This window comes from Tachypleus tridentatus, chromosome 9, assembly GCF_004210375.1.
Source record: "Tachypleus tridentatus isolate NWPU-2018 chromosome 9, ASM421037v1, whole genome shotgun sequence".
Taxonomy (NCBI): Eukaryota; Metazoa; Arthropoda; class Merostomata; order Xiphosura; family Limulidae; genus Tachypleus; species Tachypleus tridentatus.
This window is the reverse complement of record NC_134833.1, coordinates 73,336,347-73,355,839: the sequence shown is the minus strand read 5'-3', so window position 1 is coordinate 73,355,839 and position 19,493 is coordinate 73,336,347. Positions and strand designations below refer to the sequence as shown.

Sequence of the window (19,493 nt, the reverse complement as noted above, 5' to 3'; positions counted from 1 at the left end):
CAGTAAAAATATTGAAGTATATATTAGCTATGAAGTGTCACCAACAGTATACAAAAACTAAAGTGTTTTCCTGCTGTGTTTACTAGTATTTGTAACAAAGCCAGTTTACTTAAGCATTCTATATTTTGAGCAAACATTATATTTTATAATGTGACAATCCTTACTAAGCTTAAGTGTAAGTGAAAACAAAAATACTTTTGCCTTTTGTAGGTGAACAGCACAAACAACATAATTAAATGATCCCGGCATAAGAACGAAACAAAACCAGAGTGAGTTGCTATCCTTGCATTAACTACCAAATTAATCCGTGCCTCTAGAGAAAACCAAACATTCAAGAAAAGCTTAAAATTAATAATGAGAACGTATAAATATAAGTGAGATGTGATGTGTGATATTGATAAACTTAACTTATTTTAAAATTAACCTTTACATAGTATGCTAAATTAATGATAGAAAGAAAGACTGTTTTCAAGCTTGTTCATATAATTATGTTACTACTGTTTTCAAGCTTGTTCATATAATTATGTTACTAATGGAAGCTTAAGTAATAAGTGCATTACCAACTATTGTATCTAAACTCAGCATGGTATATCTATTCAACTTCCTAAAGACCTCAGAACCACATAATCACGTTAAAGACAACAACAAAAACTACAAACTACCACAATCACACACTAATAAAAACCACACATTTAATAAAGGTTAAAAACAAATTCCCATTTCAACTTCATCATTTTTCTCAAACTGTGATAATACAGAAAGTATTAAAAACAGTAAAGAGCAAAAACAAAAATGTTTAAATAGAATATATTTTTAACATGACAGTAAAGGAAAAAGTATTCATTGTTTTAGAATTTTAGCACAAAACTACACAAAAGATTAGCCATTCCTAACTTTGAGCCAACAGATTACATGAAAAGCAGCAAATCATTGGACTGAACAATGAGATTTTACAATCTCTCTTATAGAGAACTTAAAGCCACAAAATGTAGAATATGCTTCTGACTGGTGGTGATGGTGATGGGGGGATACATTTTACAAAGGACTACAAGTGTGAATATATACTATGAAAGTTTTAGTGCAGCATTCCAGAATCCTGATTATTTGTATGCCAGCTGTCATTATCATTATAAATATATTAGCTAATACTGACATCAAGTTTATACAACACTGAAATCCAAGTTGGTATGACTCATAAGAGCATGATCAATCAAGTATAAGATCTGTCAGGTGGTCACTGTGGTAAAAAATCCTAGCTCAAGGCAAGGATTAATACAAGTCTAGAATATTCATATTTTGTTCACAAGAATGTTAGCTAAATGCAATAAAATTATGAAAAACAGTATTCTGAAGAAATATATATATTCTAAGTTATGAAATGATAAAATACAGTGTCATCTGCTAAAAATGTGTACACTTGAGTAATATTTCTAGTGGATACATGTAGAATAAACTATTATCAAGGTCACACAATTGTACACATTTTGAAAGACAAAGTCAAACACAAGTTTTTACATCATTATGCTTTATTCTTCAGACCAAAATATTTCTTTTTAAATTGCATAATGGGCTTAATATTAGTACTTTTTACAAACTAATGTTAATTCCATGCACACCTACATCAAGACATATTGGACCCTGGCATTCATTCTTGAAAATCAAAAGATTTTTTTAACAGAAAACTTGCCACTCTTAATACCAATTGTTCCTTGTGTCAGCTTTCATTTCTTGGAAAATGTCTAACTTCACAGGTGTTTCAAATCAAAAATTTGTTTATGATATCAAATAATTCACATTGTCATTCTTATCAATCCAATTATACACAAAGCACAGGTCCTTCAAATGTCAAAGCTACATAACCAGCTAAACCCACCAACACTAAACCCTTATTATTAAAAATTAAAAGTTTGTTTTTCTTTAAACAAAAATGTAACCAACTAAGTGTTACTCTAAATATCAACATTTGTTACTTTTGCTATGCTTTCTTTTTTCATAACACACCAATCTTCAAGCAACGAGAAACACCCTGCTTAATATTAAAAACCTATAAATATCACTCAACCTCACTCAGTCACCAACTTAATTGTTTAATGAATGTTAGCTGACATAAAGCACGAGTAATTAACTTTATTAATCCAACAAGAACTTTACGAAAATTACCCCTCATTTCGAAAAGTTTATAAAGACGCTTAAAGTTTTCATTTTTTAAAAGAACCTTAATGATGAACTTTTTTTTTCCACTGTGTGAATTCAAATTCGTCTCAATTGCACACACAGAGGACTCTCGAAAGCTACATTTAATGCAAATATACATAATACATTTCTGACTACACAATTTTATAAAACCAATTAATAGCTGGTCAGACAAACTTCTTTAACTACAGTTACTTTCCTGTAATTACTGCGTTTTATGTTGCTGTTGGTTTATAAATGAGTTACTTGGATTTATTTATACACGATGTGTGGGCGAATCACGAAACTCGTTCCTCAAGTAGACGTGAATAGAGGTATCCAAGTTAATTTTTCTCATGTCCTACACTGATTTCAGCATTTTCATTCCTCCAAGATTCCATGCACAGCAAAGGGCCTAAATTTGATTAAGCTCATAATAAAAGAATGAGGCAGAGTTATAATTGTTTGTCCTATTTAATTTTGCGATATTTCATGTTTCAGCTGTCTTACACTGCATTTTCAGTGATAAAAGAACTCACTTTTCACTGACGAATAAAATCCTTACATTCATTGACATTCTACAACTGAGTATTCTCTCTCTATGCATCATTTTCGGTATTTCAGTCAAATGCGAAATGTTCACATCTAATACTGTGAAAACAACAGAAAAGGGATGATTTTTGTATAAGCACTAAATAAAAATATTAAAAATTAAAAATTTTCGAATGTTTTCACAATATTTAATATACAAAATTCCAAAATAAAATAAGAAATTCACTAGTTAATGAAAGTTCTTTTTCATATAAGTTATTAATAATGAAGAAAAACATCAAACTACACAAAGACTGGATTATTATTTTTCATGAATTAAAAACACTATTTACTTGATAAAAGCCAGGTGCTTTTCAAGTACTATTAAATTTATAAAATATCGTAAAGATGTGACATCAGAGTACCTGTAGTTCACGAATAAGCAAAAACTACCGTTATTACATCTAATATCATAAGTTTTCATCTTTTTCATTCAAATTATGGTTTATCTTCATAAAAGATCAAATTTAACAGATATTTTTAAATTTCTTTTTTTTTTTTTTTTTGGTGTTCAGTTTTAAAGTATACGTTCATCCCCTAGTACCACAGTTACTCCGAAATATTATTCTCACATTAGTAATTTTGCTTATAATTTACAAATTTTTATACGTTTTTCGACTCATCACATGCATCGAACCTTTATGCTCGTACAAACTCTTCGAAAAACATTGTCCCAGAACACTGGCTAAATTGATATTGTACACTACAAAATAAAATCATAAAATGCAACTTTATATTACCAATGAAGAATTACATTGTAGTATGGTAGTCTATAATAATTCAAATATTTTTGGTATATAATTTGCTCTCAGTATTCCATTGCCAACAAACATATCTAAAGATCTTTTACAATAAATACACATATTCTGTACTTAGGAAAGTACAGTTTCTTTTAAACGTCAAAAACCACTCTAAGCGTTGTAAATCATAACCATCTTTAAGAATAACAATTTCAATCTCAAAATATTTCATAGGCATGGAGAATGTGAAATTCAGTATGCTCTCTTTATGGTCATTAGGAAAGAATGTTCTCGGATAAAATATCTGTGAATGCAATAAGATTTATTTATAAAACATTCGGTACACATGCACAAACAGCATGAAAAATGATCCACGCATTTCAGTAACTGAAAACATCTCACACATTTCACAATAAATTATTTTGAAAAAAAAAGAAAAAGTACCAGCTTTGTGCATAAAGCTTGGAATAATGAAGCTTTCTATGGGTAATAAAATCACTTTGGTCTTTCTGGCGTGAATTTGAGCAATATTTCGGGCATTATAAGGAATTACGCACACAAACAGAATTGAAAGACTGACTTTATGCAAAATCCGATCGAAAACTAGTTGTATAATTAAAGAATATGGTTAAATTACACAAAACGTGCGAATAGGCAACTTCTAAGCAAAAATATAACCTTCGTCCATTAAGTAATTTTATGTGACGCATTCACGCAATATCAGCATTCGAAATTTGTTTTAATCCTTTGACCAAAATGCAGTTATAATGGTACAATATTTGCCTATTTTCTTACTGTGTTAGTTGTTGAATTGGGCATTTCATGTAAATTAAAATGCCCAAAAAATCCCAAAAAAATTATATCACTTACAATCATAACACCTCGTTTTTATAGTTAAGCGTAGTTTCTTAAATCTTAGGCACTTCAAAACACTTCGAATCTCAAATCACACAAATAACGTCACTGATGTTTCCAAGTTTAGTTCAATTTTTTACACGTTGGTGTTTTGCTGAAAATTATTTGTATTATATAAACTTTCTAACCATTATTTATTGTGCAATATTTCGAATTAATAATGGCCAAATTGGTTATTCGAGCGACTGTGGTACTTGAAATATAAGCTTTCCCAATTTATACCTCATTTGAAGAGTTAGATATATGCTGCCACTCAAGACTGTTTTGTCATTTATCTGTTGAACCTTGGCGATCAGCAACCCTATCGTGTTGGATTATAAATCCTATGTGTAGAGACGATACTGCTTGCCAACACCTTGTTTACAATTGGCGTGGCTAGAATGTGACAAGAATAACAAACTAGAAAAGGCAATATTCACTCTGATATTATTTGGTATCAGAGTTGTCACCTGCCTTTCGAACAAGAAATTAATATACAGTTTTAGGCCACAAGTTCAGTCAGTATCAGTTAAGTGTGATTATTATTCGTCTACTTCTTTGTGTAACTTATTTCTGAATATTTTGTGGAATAGGGAAAAACTGCATGATTTGAAAAAAGGTTTTGCCACTGTTAACGTGGGATCCTCAGGTTTATTGTTTTTAAATAAGGCATTTTTAGCTGTTTGAATTTAAGATTTTGTAGTGTGTGGAATACCCCAAAAATTTATAATTATCATACATGTATCAAGTCATTCTAACTTTCCACGGTCGTCTTTTAAAAACACCTTTCCACATACAACTTGATTTCAGCCATATTTCGTGTTATCTCCTTTTGATTTAGCCTTGTTACCGTTCTAGCACTTAACGAAAAAAATTAACATTGAACAAATCACGATTTTTTTATTTTCTGTAAAACTGGCCTAAACAATGCTACCTTGTTTTCATGCTTAAACGTACAACTATGATAAATACAAGTTCTGTAAGATCTACACATGTTGCTTATTACGCACATAACTAATTAATAGTTACATAAAAAGTACACGTTCTATACTTAGGCTTAAGTTTGTAATCAAATGTTCTAAGAGTTATACTGATGTTGCTTGCTGAGGAGACACAACAACAAATAAATATTTCCAAGTAGTGGTTATTTTGGATCACATTAAATAAAAATATCTATCTTATCTAAGTTACGCTTCACTTAAAAAAAAAAAAAAAGTACATCTCTCATACACAGATCAGTTTTAGTCTCAGAAAAGATCTATAAAGATATTATAGATTTTCAGCTGCATCAATCATATCCATCATCCTCTGGAGTATCTAAATTTTTTCATACACTTTCAACTGTCTATGAACTATTTCTCCTCACTTAGTAACTCTATCGAACTTTCAGTAAAAGGCTGAAGCCCCTACCTCAACCTCATGGTTTAAGATATCCTTTTTTAAATTTATTAAACTTTTATTTTAGAATGATTTGCCTCGACTCAAACGTCGGCTGAATTACAGATACTAAACCAATTATCACAATTAACGAGAGAAAAAAAGTTTTGCGTCCCTCCACAATCAATGTTAGTAGTACACGAAGTATATCGTGACATTTCCTTGGAGCAATAACTAGCACAGCGCATACCTCTTAATGCCATCACCAGTACTATCACAACATATCACACGGATTCGTAATACAAACACCGCAGTACCACAGGCTAATCATACGAGGTAACCAGAAGACACAAACAATAATTAACACACTACTAGTACACCAGTGTACTAACCAAATTACCTCTATCAACAGTTACACGAAATTTTACTATAACAGTAACACAGATTAAAAATACACATTTCTGGTGCTACTGTACATTCATGATGTGAGAAATGTAACGTAAATTATTGAAGTTAACACAACAGTGACAATACAATCCGAGAACAGTCCTAGAATTAAGGATGTTACCCCCTGCAGTGTTCCTGAATGTGTCACCACTTCGAAAACATCTAATCATTAATATCCTTACATTTCTTTTTAAATATTTATTACAAAGTTAGCAGCAGAAATGCATTAGAAATAAACATTCATCTAGCCTCCCTTATTACTGGCTAATTATAGCATCGACAGGACTACACTTTGTGCAGCTGCCATAACTACGGTGATTGAATATTTCTTAGAACACGTTCTTTTTTAAGAGAAACTATCAGAGATATACAACGGTACTAATAAAGCAATCTTGGAATAAAATCAAGTACCATTTCACAGATACGTTGAGGGAAATGTCCCATTCTTCATAGAATTTTTGTTTATAATAATTAAAAATTCAAACGTTTTAGAAATAAAAATGAATACCTGGCTGATGTCAAAAAGAGCGTTATTTTTATATAAGTGTTTATGTTTAAATTATCATCATCGTTTTTCTTGTAACAATTATTCATACAATAATTCACCTGATTCGCAATTGTAACAACATACAATTACATAAACATTACCAATAAATATACTGAATAAATTAGGCGCAAGACAGTAATATTATTCACATATAAATATTTTAAAACAGCTTAAAAACCCATAAATATTAATATATTAAATACAGATATTACGATCGTCTAGCATTAAGCTTTGAAACGTGTTCATCGCTAATTTTGAATGGTTCGCCACGACTCTGAGTTAAGGTACGACTTTTATACAAGGGTCCCTGAATTTGGTTTACAAATATGATCACCTTACTTTTACTACGCATTATCATGTCCAAATGCACACTGACCCACAAACTTGTCACATAATAACCATCATCAGTGCTAGACTTTCAGCGCTGAAATATATATCACACCATACTGGCAACTTGACTCCATACTAAGCCTCACACCGTTAGTAGCATAGGTTAAGTTTAATATATTTCCTGTTCAATTAATTATTTGAATGATGCATCAATGCCACCACTTAGCTTTAACGCGATATTGCACTTAAAAGCTGCCTGTACGAATCGCCTCAATCATCATGTCTGCTACTGCACATGAGATAGGTTGCACGCCGTTTATTCTAACTGGGCGAATGTCGTAATGTAACGAGCTCCCAAGAACTGAAATAAATTGCCAAAGTCCACGAAACTGGTATCTGAAAATTAATTTTCTGTCTCTCCTGTTTCAAACCCATATCCAATTTCTCTCTCTTTTCATTTTCTTAAACTCCAAAGGGGTTGACAGTACACACACAGATAACACTAACATGTGCTTTCAAGAGTACATCACAATATACGAAAGAGTAGTGTAACTTTCCACAATCAATCCATTTAAACCAGTATTAAATAACATAACTATACAGATATTACTATTTTTAAAATATACAAACCTATCAACTGCCTTGTAATTTAGTTTTAAATCTTGTAGCTGTCTCAAGTTAATTTATTAACACATTCAATTAGTCTTAATCACAACCATAAAATATTTAAGTATTTACGCTCTCTGTTTGTTGTTAAGCGAAAGCTAACGGACTATCTTTGTTCTGTGCGCAGAGAAAGAATCGAGTTCCAAGTTTAGCGGTTATAATCTCCAAGATGAAGCCATCAAAAGCAATTAGTTGTATTCTACACTAGTAAAACGGTCCGTTGCATAATATTTACGAAGGTTAATGGGTTCCTTTATATCCACTGTGTAAAACTTACGAAGGTTAATGGGTTCCTTTATATCCACTGTGTAAAACTTACGTAGGTTGATGGGTTCCTTTATATCCACTGTGTAAAATTTACGTAGGTTAATGGGGTCCTTTGAGTGCTTTTTTTTCTTTTTAAAATATATAGCATGAATGAATGAACACTTGACGTAATTTATTAAACAAGATGTTCAATAATTGCATAGAAAGATTATCATTAAAATTGTAGTTTCGGTTCATCGTTCTTTCTAACATCTACAATCTATAAAGGTTTCAATTTTATGTTTCATCGTACCACGAACCGTTATATCCATACATCTACTTTTTTCTGCCTGCTACAAATATTCTCTCTTCGTGCGTATTCTATTCCCTTAATTTTTTTCATTTTCTGATACAATATCTTTCCTTTAAATCATCTTTCCCTTTCATGTTGCGTGTTTAGGTAACGTTCATCTATTTTCAATTGGTATTCAATCTTTTCCCTGATTTTTTCACTCCTCTCTTCGAAACATTATTTCACTTCTTCTGTGCACTTCCTCTTATTTCTAACATTCCTTCATATCTTCCTTCCTTTTCCTCGATGCATTCTTATAAGGTTACACAAACTGATCAGACATGTGGATGTTAATACTCTTTGTCACACGTTAGAAGATAAATGTCATCTTTTCCGACGGAAATGAAACAGGTTCTAAAGGTTGCCTTTGACTGACATTATCGACAGTCATATAAGCCTGGAAATTAGTGCAGAGACGACTGAATATGTTACTCTTTACAAACTGAATCTCATCACTGCTAAGAAATTGGCGTTTGGAAGGAACTAAGCAGATAAAACGTTACATACGCCAACAGCTAGCTATCCACTGTCTGACTAGTCTACTAAGTTTGTTTGAAGACAACCTTCTGTCTGTAGTTATATTACTCTTAGTTTAATATCAGTCGCCGAGAACAAATATAAAAGCAGAGACTTCTGTGAAGTATATTATTCTACAATTCGTTGCCGTTATCTTCTCCGAACAGAGAATACATCAACAAAATCAGTTACTTAGTAGGATAAACAGCCAACTACGACACATATTACTTGAATAAGCTCAGATATATATTTCCAAACTTAGGCAAAGACGTTTTCTAGTTGGATAAAGCATTTAAAGCTTTACGTATGAAATACCGTCTTCTCGAGTGTTTCAGATATCTGCGCAAGCTACATAAACGCTATAAACACTAGATATTTTCCCAATACTGAACTGATATACAAAAGGAAAGACAGCTAGTCCACAGCACGCGCCGCCGAATACTGTGCTACTAAAGTGGGATTTGACCGTCACTTTTATAATTCACCCACAACCCAACAGGGGTCGAAATATTACATTCGCATATTCCAGAGATAGAAAAAGATTATATTCATGAATAAATACAACTTTACATGAAAGAATGTAACTTTCCTGGTAGTTTTGCCTCTAATGAATATAATTTTATTTCATTATTTCGTCTAGAGCTCAAGTATGGAGTATAATCAACCAACAACGGGGTGCGAGTCAAACCCTTATATTCACAGTCGACATGTGTAATACCAGGCCACGCCCGATTTTTGCAGAATGTTTTAAAATGTCGCCGAAACGAACTTTCAGAATACTTAGATTCTGAAATAATTGTTACAAGGGTTCTAAAAGTAAATAAGAAAAACCAACATTTTAGATGCTTTAGTTCCATACATTATATTGCTTAAGATCTATCTCTTAGAACAACGCGATCATACCCGATTGCAAAAAGCACTAAGAAATGTTAATATATTCCTCTTATACAAATTAAGCTTCTGGTACCACGTTTTCTAAGTCCTAAACTTCTGCAACATAAACAAAACTATTACAAATTTTAAAAACTGTCCTACTGTTATTCAGTACTTGTTTAAATATGTTGAAAACTACTACTGCCAGTTAATAACAAATGGCTTGTGTTTGTCTCAGCTTATAATATAATATTATAGAGTCGTGATGTGTAGATAGGTGTTAGAGAAACTGGTAGCAGTCAACTTATTTTTTTTTAAGTATGTGCAGCACGCCTATTTATATATTTGTTTATTATACACTTGTGTGTTAATGAAAAATTGCTCAAACTTAAAAAGTACCCGCAGAAACGTGTTTCATTCATCCTTTACACGTTACCTTGTATTACCATACATGCTCCATCGAACTGTGTACATCAACATCAATGCTTTATATTTAACTTGTATTATTCTCCTAGTTACCTGTTCATAAAATTATGCTTCATAGATTGAACACCGCAAACACCGCAACAATAAAAAACGAACTAGTATACGACATTGTTTATTCTTGCAATTCTCAAAATTAAGTTTAACAGTGGTCGCGACATCTAGCAACAACTATTACTATAAGCGATTGTTCATTATGAAAAATAATTTCTAATACGCGACATCAACGAATAACATGGGAGTTATTCAATGAAATAATAGTGAGTCTAGAGAAAAAGAGTAGGGATATGGCTCTTATTCAACAACTACGATCATTGTTATTTCACCTACCTCCTGTGGTAATTATAGAGATAGCATCTTGGGACTTGTGTGCTTCTGTCTCTAAGCGATATTTTTCAGTATACGTGAGACCAAATACATGTAACCGAACTATCACTAGTGTACTGAAGATGTATTTCATTACTGTTATTACAGCTCGTTGTAATTCCAATTTTTGCTAATATCGTTTCTGTTAAATTCAAAGGACGCTGTATTAGGAAACTTAGAAAGATTTTTCTCACTTGTTTAAAATAACGGAGTCACCACGAAAAAGGCAAACGCTTTGCATATACATAATTGCAGTTTAAATAATAATGAACAAAAAGGCAGTTTTTAAATTATGTATATTGGATAACAACACAAACAGTAAAGAAATGATATACCTGATATAGTAAAATATAAATGGAATATCAATAAGTAAAAGTACCCTAAAACGATTCATAATTATAACGCGGATAAACGAGACATTTTAAGAGGTTTGCGACCCCCTAAGCCCATTGGTGTCATTTTATGAAAGCTACACGAACTTATCGAAAATCGTAAGAACCGAATTGAAAAAGGATTCGCAAAAAAAAAAAAAAAACTAATGGAAGATATAATAGTACAGACTATGTTAGCGAATAAGTTACATACTAAGAACTACACTTACTAATCCGCCCAAGTATGCATCCACATATAAATCAGTGCATACTGCGTAACTCTCGTTAAATTCGGTATTCTACGAATTAGTACGCGCGTCTGAAGTTAGCGAAAGACAGATATTCAATTCAGCCTTGAGGTAAGTATTTTTGAAAAAGAAAAAAACAGTCGTTAAAAACCCCATACACGATGAAAATAAAATTAAGTAATAGATGAACAATCCCCAATTTTTTAAAAATATTTTTGGTTTTTGTAAATTGTATATAATCTGACGAAGAGCGCTAGCCCGTAACTTCACAAAAAATATAAAAAAACTTAGTATCATTGTTTATTATATACATGCTGTGACTCAGAAGGTTGATTTGATACATTATTATTGTTTTAAATTCTGTAATGGACTGACTGAAAATACTGTTCACAAAAAATCTACCTCAATTTTCATTCCTTTGCATACTTAAAATTATTTCAATATAAAACGTCTAGTCTAAAAATATATTAGTTTTGCTTCTTTATTGAATTTTCGCGTAGATACTCGAAAGTTGTCTTCACTAGCTGTGCCTTTTTCTTTTTTACTTTTTCTTTTCTCTTTTTTTATTGCGGCTGATTTAATAAAGCTTCTCAATACAATTTTTAATATATCAAATGGAAGTAAAAACTAATATGATCAGAAATCCAAGTACTACACAATTTGATACACTAGTTCGCGATTAATTCAAAACAAAACCAACATTCATTTTTCTCATACTCCTTTTTCGCACTGATAAAATGTAGCTACAGAAACATTTTCCAAGAGCTATAACACAAACAAAATCATTAGTTGTAATCAGATAACAGAGTACACACTCATACTCCACAATGTTTTTTGTTTTTACTTTCCTAGTAATCAAACTAAAATATAAACCAAACAATTCAATTACTTGTCCTAAAACAAATGTAGCTAAAAGTGTTAAGATCATCTAGTATCTAGTGTTTGGGTCATTTTTCAAAATATCAAATTCATACCATTATAACAGCATTACCTTAACTCACCACAAATTAATATTGTTCCTTAGTAGGCACAACCTTCGTACCAAATTTGATTAAATCAGGTGAAAACCTTAAGTTACACTGTTCACATAAAAACAAGAGTAAAATCTAAATCTCAAACTTTAAACAGCTCAATTTTACCTACATATCAAATTCTGTTGGTACTTTCTAATTTTATCATTAATTTTGTTGGGAGGTGGGGGATTTTTCCTATGGAAAGAATATCCCAAAAGTTCAATAACACTTCCATAACTTGTAGAACAGTGTCCAATTCGTCTTTGTCTCCTGTTCGTAAATTAAATCTGTACAACAATGTCATTTTAAAGAAGTGTTCCATGCACGAACCCTTTACCTGACAACTGTTTTTCACTCATTCTGAAGAACCAATATCTACACAATTTAAACAGTAACGATGTACAAATATAATTATAAGTAGGCACCTGGTACCAGTACCATCCATTATAATAGATATACTCAAGTCACGAGTTTGTCGTAACTATAAAATCGAAAACTCGTAAATCTCTAACATAGCAAAGATAGAAATTATTGATGAGAATCTCATCATGGCACAAACACGCACTAAAGTGTTTTAAAATAAGCAAAGGTTGATATAATTGTTTTTTAATTTCGCGAATACTATACGAGGGCTATCTCTGCTAGCCGTCCCTAATTTAACAGTGTAAGAATAGAGGGAAAGCAGCTAGCCATCACCACCCACCGCCAACTCTTGGACTACTCTTTTACCAATGAATAATGAAATTCACCATAACATTATAATGCCCCATGGCTGAAAGGGCGACAATGTTTGGTGTGACTGGGGTTCAAACCTGCGACCCTCAGATTACGAGTCGAACACTAACCACCTGACCATGCTGGGCCGTTGATATAATTATTTCATACATGAGATCTTAAACGTGTGGTCTATTACGGCAAAGAAAACAAAAAAGTTGTTTATTTAAGTTTTTAACTAGTAGGAGATTAAATTAAAGGGATAAAAAGAAAGCTAATCTGTACAAGTTTCCAAAGAACTGCTCGGGGGAGCAATATTAAAAACAATAAAAAATATCGAAATTCAAATATACTTCTAAAATAAATACTAATATCCATAAGTACAGTATGTAGTACTCGATGTTGAAGAATACAGAGAAACATACACCTAAGCAGTATAACGTTTTAAGAAAACCTTAGTCTTCTAGAATAATACAACTTAATAAAATAAATAGCATACACGATATGTTACTTTGCTTTGCATGAAAATACGGGATCATTTAGTAAAGCATCATACCCAACACAGAGATGGATAGATATACGAGGATAGCTGTAAAGTGCAGCATTTCATACACTGTATGTGTTGTACACCGACAGCAAAGTACAGGCTACGGATGTGAGTGCATGGAAAGAGGTAGGCCGAAGATTTATATCTGTGCTTTGCAGTCCACTAGAAGCACATGAAACATTTGTTAAACTACAGTTCATCATTCTACGTGCGCTTCCATATAATGCGTGACTTCAGAATAACCCTTTGTATTTTAAGCAGTTTTTGATATTTTAAGAAGCAGCGGTAGGCGTGAACCCATCGAGCCCAAAGGCTTAACAGTGAGTAAATTGACACACACATCGAAAGAACCACGAATTTAAAAACAAAAAATTATAAAACACTGAATTAAACTTACCTATGAAAGCCTCAAACTCAACAAGTATCAATAAGGAATTTAATTATTGACTGAATTGAAACCTATATTTAGGTAAACACAACAATATCCCTTCGTACAGATCACAAATTTGTATATCAAGATTATAATCTTGTTTAAACCGAAACTATTAAAGAGACCTTGAAAAAGAAGTCTTGAAAAAGAATGTACTTGCGCAAACGATTATAATGGCTATTTTTTTAAAGCCTAGTGGATTCATAAACATTATTAATGCTAAACTGTTATACCTAAATTGCCACTATTCATAATTTATATCGGCTACGTTAAATATGTTTAACAGAAGTGCCTTTAAATTGCTTGGTTTCCCTTCATTTCTATGTATCCTGAAAATAATGTTAATAGAAGTATCAAAACATTTATTTGACTGTAACCGTAACGAACGTTTTGTAAACAATAATGTAACGACTATTATACTAACAATTTTCAATAAATTATTGTTGAAATCCCATTTAATATACCAGTTAATACTTTAGAAACACAGAGCAACAAAGTATCTTCCAATCTTTTCGTCACTATTACCATGGTTTCCCAGTTTGTTCACAACGCTAACACAATATTGTGAACAAACAGTCTTTGTCTTGCATTTCCAGTGTAGGTCAAACCCGAATATGCTAATAGCCCACGTTTTACAGTCCTTGACTTTATTGTTTATACATAAAGACAAAATTACCATCACTGTAGCTGTTCGTCCCGGTTGAAAGCCTATGCTAACAAGGAATCTCAAGTAGCGTTAGACGAGAGAGGAATTGCTTATAAAACCAGACTTCTAAAAAAACGTTTAGACAGCATACTGGTGCTGAAACGTAAAACCGTTCTACTGTTCTGTAAGAACTAACACCCAGCACGGACTTCAAAAATTAAACTGGACTTACTGTTAAACGAAAGAATGTTTCTTACGTGTATACAAAAAACAATCTTAAAATGCTGATCTGTAGAAAAAAAGAATAAGCCAGAACCAGCTTATACCTAGACATCCTCATTATCTTACAAATTTTATTACGTATTACATTCTAAATTATTGCTGAAGCACCACGGAAACGTATTATTAATCCGTTTTGTGCATGGAAGCCAAAAGTCTTATCTGTGAAAGTGTAGTTATTAAACTTTTACTAAAATCTTTTACTTCCTTTTCAAACATATGCGCTCTTAGAGAAGTAAATATCTTCGATAAATATTATAATTGAAAGTATTTATTTTTCTGGACAAATACGTATAGCTTTTTCTTCAAGAAATTAACTAAACTACATATCTCTTACTTGATAAAATTCCGTAAAATTCTATATCTACAGTTACGACAGAAAGTGTTCGTACCCCTGCGACCCGAGTGGTTTTTTGTTCATAACTTGAAAAGTCTCACGATTAGGTTAATAGAAGCAGAATATTTTAGAAATATTATACTAACACATATTTACACAAATTTTTAAGTAAACTTAATGACAAATACTGTTTATAAACAAAACTAAAAATAGAAGAAGCAGAAAGTGTTCGTACATTTCAGAACGTGTGAAAAATCTAATGTTCCCGTAAAAATTTTGTTTAGTTTGGCAAATAAACTACATTATACCATTCCAGAACTAGACACTTGGTTCATAATTATTGGAATTTAGCCAGCAAAAAATGTACTTCCGGCAATTTAGTGCCGTCTCCATCATTATCTGCTTGGTCATCATGGCGAACAGGAAACAACTGTCCAGTGATTTAAAAAACCGAATTATTGTAAAATACAAGTTTCGTGTGTCTTTTTTTTTTGGTATTGCTACACAACTTAATGTGCCGAAATCTACTGTTCAAAGCATATTTGCCAAGTTTAAGCTTACAGGATCAACTTCTCACCTTCCTCGTTCCGAACGCCCCACCAAAATTCCAGAGAGAACCGAGAGGAAGGTTCTCAGAGAAGTTAGTAGGAACCCTCGTTCAACATGTAATGGCATACAGAAACTGGTAAAGGAAACTGGGGTTGAAGTAATCACCTCTACAGTTACGAACATGTTACGCTCTTCTAGGTTCAAAGCATGCCGTTCTCGTAGAACTCCGTATTTAAAGCCTGTTCATTTAAAAGCATGATTGAAGTATGCAAGAAAGCATGTCGATAAACCATTTACCTATTGGAAGAGTATTCTTTGGTCAGACGAGAATAAAATCGAGCTTTTTGGCCACAATAAAGTTCGCAATATTTTCCGTAAGAAGGGGGAACAAAATCTTTCAAAGAACACCGTCCCTACAGTCAAACACGGAGGTGGCTCGATCATGCTATGGGGTTCCTTCAGGTCTTCTGGTGCAGGCAGCCTTCGCCGTGTCAACGGAATCATGAAAAAAAGAAGAGTACGCTGATATGTTAGGCACTTATATCAAGAATGATGCTCGGAACTTGCGGCTTGGGCGTCGTTGGATCTTCCAGCACGACAATGACCCGAAGCACACATCGAACTATGTGCAACCCTTATTGTAGAGGAACCATATAAGCGTTCTGTAGTGACCATCGCAGTCACCCGATCTCAACCCAATTGACAACGTTTGGCATGAGTTGAAGACCAGGGTTCATCAGCGTCATCTGAAAACCTTGCAAGAGTTGGAGGCCTTATGTAAAGAAGAATGGGAGAAAATACCTGTCGAGTACTATCAAACGATCATGGAGGGCTATGAGGAGAGATTGCGCCAAGTAATTCATCTGAAAGGCTACACAACTGACCGTTAAAGTAGACGCACGAACACTTTCTGCCCCTCCTATGTTTGGTTATTTGTTTATACAGTTTATTTGTTGTTCAATTTACATAAAAATTTATGTAGATGTGTGTTAGTATAATATTTAAAATATACTATACTTTCATTATCCTAATCGTGATACTTTTTAAGTTATGAGGAAAAAACTACTCACGATGCAGGGGTACTTTGTCGTAACTGTAAATTAACATTTCATGACAGCTCTTACAACTGGTGTACTTTAGACCTTCAGAAACAAACCTTTAATTCGCCATGTTTATTTCAAAAAGCGTAATACCCACATTTACGACAAGAGTTCAAAAAAATTTTTTTTCATTTTGAAATTTTTGTTTGAGCAAGGATCATTGAAATATACACTAAATAAATAACCACTGTTGCATCAACAATATACACACACACTTTAATAAAACATCAGTCAGGAAATCCAAAAATTGAGTAAATAGTAAGTATTCACTTGCATAAAGTACTGCGAGCTAAAAGCATCAAAGAAAGGTTTGACTACCTTCCAAATCCGAGGCTCCAATACAATTATCTTCAAAGTTCCATATCTAATTTAAAAAAAGGTCTAATGTTTTCCAATATCAGGACTCACGTTTTCGTACATTAAAAAAACGGTCTGTTTTTAATACATAGCACCCATGCAGACAAATTCCTGCAATATCTGTATTAAGTTAAAAATTACTCTTTGTTTCGAAAACATTAACTTACTATTCATTCGTGTATTTTATCCTGGAGTATACGTAACAAGTATTAAGTTTGTCTTGGTCGTTAAAAACGAACAATAAGTAAATTTTATAAAAGCACGTTAAAACTATTCACGCTTATAATAGCTTTCCATATTTTATCTTATTATGAAGAAAAAAATTATTAACAATCTACTAATAGCACAATGTTTTACTGTTTTCACAAGCGGTATGATTTCAGAAACAAACGAGATCTTTACAGTACTACTTACGTCATGATAATGTAGTAAGTAGAAGTTACTTCAGAAGAACTCACGTAACAGAGACGTAATTGTCTTTATTTTCAAACTAAACATCTATATAAAATTGTTTTCCTTTTTTTTAACCAATGCATAGAATTCTCCTCATAATCTCCCTCAGGTGCTAACATTAAAGAAACTATATGTAGTCTCTGAATAGTTTACAGACCTAAATTTGAGCATTTGTCGGATTTTTTCCTAAATAAATAAAAACCGTTTTTATATTTTAAGAGTATATGTTATAAAATCCATTAAGGTGCTAAATATATTCAAAAAACGCGTAATAACATTAAACACAAACCATTCAAACTGGTAGGTATCAGATTTTATACTTACACCAGGCAACAATACACTGGGCGATAACTGATATAGGTAAGTATCTAGGCAACAGTCGTAACAATAACTGATATCTGGTATTAATGTTATTAAATAGATAGAATAATGATGCATATAAAATATAAATCGATTGCCTCGATATAATAAACATTAAAAAAACGCAATTATACGCATCAGATAGAGCAAAGGTACCATATAAATACTGTTTTGAAATGTACCTCAAAATAAAAGCCGGCTTTAGAAATCCTCAACGTTCCTGCACTTGTTGGTAAAACTTTTTGATTTACTTTATTTGATCTGTAAATACAATGTTCATAATAAGAACATTATTCCTGAAAAATAGTATAATGCCAATTATTTAAGCATGGCAAACAAGATTAACTGGACTATAAATCTCTGGTTACTCACAGGCGTCGTTGCAATTTATATCTAATAATAATAGTAATAAAAATAAAAATTTAACGGAAATACTCAGAATATTTTAATTTATCATGAAAATTATTAATATCAAACATTTACCGCCAAAGGCAAGTTACTGATTTTTTTTAAATATATCTTAAAAGGGGTAAATTTAGGAAATTATTTTGTACTTCCGGTAAAATCACATTCTTTAACTTGTTAATACAATCATGATCACAAAACTTTTTCGGACTTATATTATAATCAACTGACCTATAAGCTCAGCTCAGTTAAGTAATAAAAATAAGGAAAAATACTTGAAACAATATTTTAAAGTTTCGAATCAAAATAAAATCACTACGCTGTATTTCAGCTTTACTCTAAAAATAAACATGTAAAAGTAAAATAACCCATGTCAAACCAAACACATAACAGTTCTTGAATATTATACGTAAATACACACACAGTGAAAGCAGACAAAGGTGATGATTTTTTAAAACAAATGTTTAATTTTTTACTGTCTAGCGCAATAAACATTAAACAGCAATCAGTGTTGATATCGCGTTAATGCTTAAAAAACAGTCTGGTCATTCAGACAATCATGTTTAATTCGTAAGTATCCTCAAAAATATCACTGTCTACTAAGAAAACGAAAGAAAACTAATTCGAAATTGGCACAGGAAAGCAACGTTGTAAAATATATCAATTTAATGTGTGTGTAATGTTGAAGTGAGTTGCGTCCAACTACAAAAACATATGACGTACTTTATACATTGCACTCGACATTTACATCAACCAAAACAAAGTGAATCTTACAGATATAAATTCAATGTATAGACATTCAATTTAGTTTCTCGGAGAAAACAGTTTCAACCCTATCTAATGAAAGCACAGAGAACGTACCAACCTGTGTAATACACTTACACCTAATATTGTTTTCTACATTTAAACAGAGCACATAAAACCCTTAAAGCAAAAACCAGTTACTGCCAGCTGCAACGTTTACAAGCAAACGTTCAATTCCCGAAAACAAAGTTTGTATGTCGTCAAACAAGACTGTCATGACGTCAAATAGAGCCAATTATGCCTCTACACGTGCTCTCTTTTCGGTAACTATAATAAGGCT

The 19,493-nt window shown here is 32.1% G+C and overlaps 1 protein-coding gene across 49 annotated transcripts in view; it reads right to left on the bottom strand.

The window, feature by feature from the left end:
* LOC143225498 (CUGBP Elav-like family member 2) overlaps positions 1–19,493 on the bottom strand; it is a 424,936-nt gene that overhangs the window by 339,631 nt on the left and 65,812 nt on the right. The window lies entirely within an intron of this gene.